Genomic DNA, 5125 nt, shown 5'->3' with positions numbered 1-5125 from the left:
GTTAAGTGGAGATACCTGCTGAACAGTCAAGTATGAGAATCTGAAGCTCAGATTGGTGGTCAGGGCTCAAGATCTAGAGACACATGTTTGGGAGTTAAGTGACTATTAACATCTGAAAGCGGATTAAATCCCCCCAAGGAAAGTATACAGAATGACAGGGTTGATGGTGGGTGGAATGATTTACACACAAGCCATAAGAAACACTAATATGTAAGTTGCAGGCAAGCAGCCCAAGAAAATTAGGAAGGAATGGTTAAAAAACAAAATTACAGGCCGGGTGCGGTGGCTCACGCCTGTAATTCTGGCACTTTGGAAGGCTGAGGTGGGCGGATCACCTGAGGTAGGGAGTTCGAGACCAGCATGACCAACATGGAGAAACCCTGTCTCTACTAAAAAAAAATGTATACAAAAATTAGCTGGGTGTAGCGGTGCATGCCTGTAATCCCAGCTACTTGGGAGACTGAGGCAGGAGAATTGCTTGAACCCAGGAGGCGAAGGTTGCAGTGAGCTGAGATCGCGCCATTGGACTCCAGCCTGGGCAACAAGAGTGAAACTCTGACTCAAAAAAAAGAAAAAAATTACTCTCACTGCTTCACTTGACTAGCCTTAAAAATCAATCCATCAATCAATCAAATTTGAAATAAAAAAGAAGGAATGGGTGGGGCATGATGGCTCACGCCGGTAATCCCAGCACTTTGGGAGGCCAAGGTGGGCGGATCATGAGGTCAGCAGTTTGAGACCAGCCTGGCCAACATGGCGAAACCCTGTCTCTGCTAAAAATACAAAAAGTAGCTGGGCATAGTGGTGGGCACCTGTAATCCCAGCTACTCAGGAGGCTGAGGCAGGAGAATTGTGTGAACCCGGGAGGCAGAGGTTGCAATGAGCCAAGATTGCGCCATTGCATTCCAGCCTGGGCGACAAGGCAAGACTCTGTCTTAAAAAGAAAAAAAAAAAAAAAAAAAAGGAATAGTCAGAGAAATGGAAGAAAGGAAGAAATAATGCCACCAAAGCAAAAGGGAGAGACATTCAATAACCAACAGATGGCCAGCTGAAGTTCATTGAGGCAAAGACCAAGAAGTGTCTGCTGGTTTTTGGCAATATGCAGGCAAATTTTCTAGTGTGGGAAGAGGCAGATAGCCTCTGGATTATGAAGACTGAGTAGCAATTAGGAATCAAGGGATGGAAAAATGGAATTTAGCCTTTCAGGGAGCTGAGAAGAGTCAAGATAGGGCCAGCCCTAAGGAAGGCACAGGCTTAAGGAAAGGTCTTCAGAAGCTGCTTTATTTTGTTTTTGGCACAGAATGGATTTCTGTATGATTATAAGCTGAAGAGATGAGCAATAGACGAAGAAAGAGAAATGATATTCAGGAATGCATAATTAATGGAGTACAGTGTCCATGGAGATGGACTCCCTAGGGAAAGACTCGCTTTGGGATAGGATTGATCTCATCTTTCTGGATCAGTAATGGCAGGAGTTGAGATGAGATTGGATACAGTGACTTTTGGGGAGGGAGGTGAGGGAATTCACCATGGCCTCAATTTTCTTCCTGAAATTAGGGGAGGCAACAGGAGAGAAGTGAGTTTTGTAGTATATCAGAGGAAAATGAGAGCAGTAGCTCTACCACGGCCCAGTGAAGGTGCAGCCACGTTTGAAGGCCATTAATTTATACTCTTACAACTGCTGAAAAAATGCTGCATTGACCATCTCAATATACACCTGTGTGTACACAAGAGAGTGTATTTCTGAAGGATTAATGCCTAGATTTGGTATATCTGGGTCCAAAAAGCACATGCACTTAAAATTTGAAAGATAGAGATGAAATTCCTGCCCTCTAGCAAGCCATGGGTATTAATAGATCTTTAATTTTTGCCAGTACGAAAGATGCAACAATTGTTTTATTGCACTTCTAGAATCTTTAGCTAGCTTGAGCCTCTCTTTGACCTCACCTGCAGATGTTGAAGTTCTGCCCTCTATATTATCATCACACTGTACTCATACAATTTGTTTATAGGTGTGTGTGTTGTTTATAGGTGTGTGTGTTCCACTAAACGTGGAGCTCCTGGGGGTGTAATCACCTCCCTGGACACTCAGCATCTCTATTCATTTGCAGGTTTTTTAAAGAGCAGAGTCTTTGCCACTGTCTGTCTGTCTCTCAATTTCTCTCTGCCTCTCTTTCCTTCTTCCTCCTCACATGCACATTTCCCCCTCCCTCCTCATCCCAGGCAGAATCTCCTGCATTTTCACCATTTGTAGTCAAACACCATTTGACTACATAAAGCTTACTTTCTTGCTCAAATCTCACACTTTAAGAAAGAGGTGAGGGCCGGGTGCGGTGGCTCAAGCCTGTAATCCCAGCACTTTGGGAGGCCAAGACGGGCGGATCACGAGGTCAGGAGATCGAGACCATCCTGGCTAATACGGTGAAACCCCGTCTCTACTAAAAAATACAAAAAAAAAAAACCTAGCCGGGCGAGGTGGCGGGCGCCTGTAGTCCCAGCTACTCGGGAGGCTGAGGCAGGAGAATGGTGTAAACCCGGGAGGCGGAGCTTGCAGTGAGTTGAGATCCGGCCACTGCACTCCAGCCTGGGCGACAGAGCGAGACTCCGTCTCAAAAAAAAAAAAAAAAAAAAAGAAGTGAACCAGTTTTGCAAGTCTTATATCTGATTTCACTTATATTTTATTATTGTTTAGGAAGGTTGGTCTTTAATTCTCACTTTGGTGCTTCTTTATAGAAACTTCTATCCTTGAATAATTGTTCTAGGATCCTTCCTTCGCTTTAATAGTATTTTTAATACTGTTGTGTTTTATAGCTAAACTTACTATGTTTTAATTGGCATACTCTTAAAAATAGTGTTACTCAGTGATGAAAAATGTTATATTTTACCAATGTAACCTTTCTATCCCAAATTTAGGAAGTAGAAGCCCCTTTGTATTATCTCTACTTAAGTCAATTTTGAAGAGCAAAAGAAGCAATTCTAGTTCTTCATCTTTTTCCCTTGGCACCAAACGACAGGCATATCTCATTTCATTGTGCTTCACGTTATTGTGCTTTGCAGATAATTATGTTTTGTATAAATTCAAGATTTGCGGCAACTCTGAGTCGAGCAAGTCTATCGGTGCCATTTTTCCAACTGCATGTGCTTACTTCTTATCTCTGTCACATTTTGGCAAGTCTTACAACATTTCAAACTTTGCCATTATTTTTATATATATTACGGTGGTCTGTGATCAGTGATCTTTTATGTTACTAGTATAATTGTTTGGGGACACCACATATCATGCCCATTTAAGATGACCAACTTAATTAATAAATGTTATGTGTTATGTCTGCTCCACTGATGGGCCTTTCTCCCATCTCTCTCCCTCTTTTTGGGCCTTCCTATCCCCTGAGACAATACTGAAATTAGTCCAGTTGATAACCCTACAATGAGCTGGGCACAGTGGCTCACACCTGTAATCCCAGCACTTTGGGAGGCCAAGGCAGATGGATTACCTGAGGTCAGAAGTTTGAGACCAGCCTGGCCAACATGGTGAAATCCCGTCTCTACTCAAAATACAAAAATTAGCTGGGCGCCTGTAATCCTAGCTATTTGGGAGGCTGAGGCAGGAGAATCGCTTGAACCTGGGAGACAGAGGTTGCAGTGAGCCGAGATCATGCCACTGCACTCCAGCCTGGGTGACAGGAGTAAAAACTCCATCTCAAGAAAAAAAAAAAATTGGCTCGGTGTGATGGCGCTCATGTAATTCCGGCTACTTAGGAGGCTGAGGCACGAGAGATGCTTGAACCCAAGAGGCAGAGGTTGCAGTGAGCTGAGACCGTGCCAGTGCACTCCAGCCTGGGTGACAGAGCAAGACTCTTTCTCTAAAAGACAAACAAAAAACTGTACAATGACCTCTAAGTGTTCAAGTAAAGAGTTACACATCTCTCACTTTAAATCAAAAGCTAGAAATGATTGAGCTTAGTGTGGAAGTCATTTTAAAAGTTGAGAAAGACCAAAAGCTAAGCCTCTTGTACCAGTTAGCCAAGTCGTGAATACAAAGGGAAAGTTCTTGAAGGAAATTAACAGAGATGCTCTAGTGAACACATGAATGATAGGAAAGCAAAACAGCCTTATTGCTAATGTGAAGAAAATTTGAGTTTTCTGGATAGAAGATCAAACCATCCACATTTCTTTTTTTTTTTTTTTTTCTTTTGTAGATGGAGTTTCATTCTGTCACCCAGGCTGGAGTGCAGTGGCATGATTTTGGCTCACTGCAACCTCTGCCTCCCAGGTTCAAGCAATTCTCCTGCCTCAGCCTCCCAAGTAGCTGGGATTGCAGGCATCTGCCACCACGCCCAGCTAATTTTTGTATTTTTGGTAGAGACAGGGTTTCACCAAGAGAGACCAGGAGTTAGGCTGGTCTCTAACTCCTGACTTCAAGTGATCTATCTGCCTCAGCCTCCCAATGTGCTGGAATTACAGACGTGAGCCACCGCGCCCGCCCCACAACATTTCTTTTAAGTCAAAGCCTAATCCAGAGCCAGGCCCGACTCTTCAATCCTGTGAAAGCTGAGAGAGGTGAGAAAGCTGCAGAAGAACAGTTGGAAGCTAGTAGAGATTGGTTCATGAGACTCAAGGAAAGAAACTGTTCCTGTAATATAAGTGCTTGGTGAGTAGCAAGGGCTGGTGGAGAAGTTGCGGCACATTATCCAGAAGATCTGGCTAAGGTCACTGATGAGAGTGGCTACACTAAACAACAGATTTTCAATGTAGACAATACAGCCTTCTATTAGAAGATGCCATCTGGGCCGGGTGCAGTGGTTCACGCCTGTAATCCCAACACTTTGGGAGGCCAAGGCGGGTGATTCAGCTGTCAGGAGTTCAAGACCAGCCTGGCCAACAGAGTGAAACCCTGTCTCTACTAAAAATACAAAAAATTAGCTGGGTTTGGTGGCAGGCACCTATAATCCCAGCTACTTGGGAGGCTGAGGCAGGAGAATTGCCTGAACCCGGGAGGCAGAGGTTGCAGTGAGCCGAGATCACACCATTGCACTCCAACCTGGGCAATAAGAGCGAAACTCTGTCTAAAAAAAAAAAAAAAAGAGAGAGCTATCTAGGACTTTCAGTGTTAGAGAAGAGAAGT

Source organism: Macaca fascicularis, chromosome 17 (genome assembly GCF_037993035.2).
Source record: "Macaca fascicularis isolate 582-1 chromosome 17, T2T-MFA8v1.1".
Lineage (NCBI taxonomy): Eukaryota > Metazoa > Chordata > Mammalia > Primates > Cercopithecidae > Macaca > Macaca fascicularis.
This window is presented reverse-complemented; position numbering follows the sequence as displayed.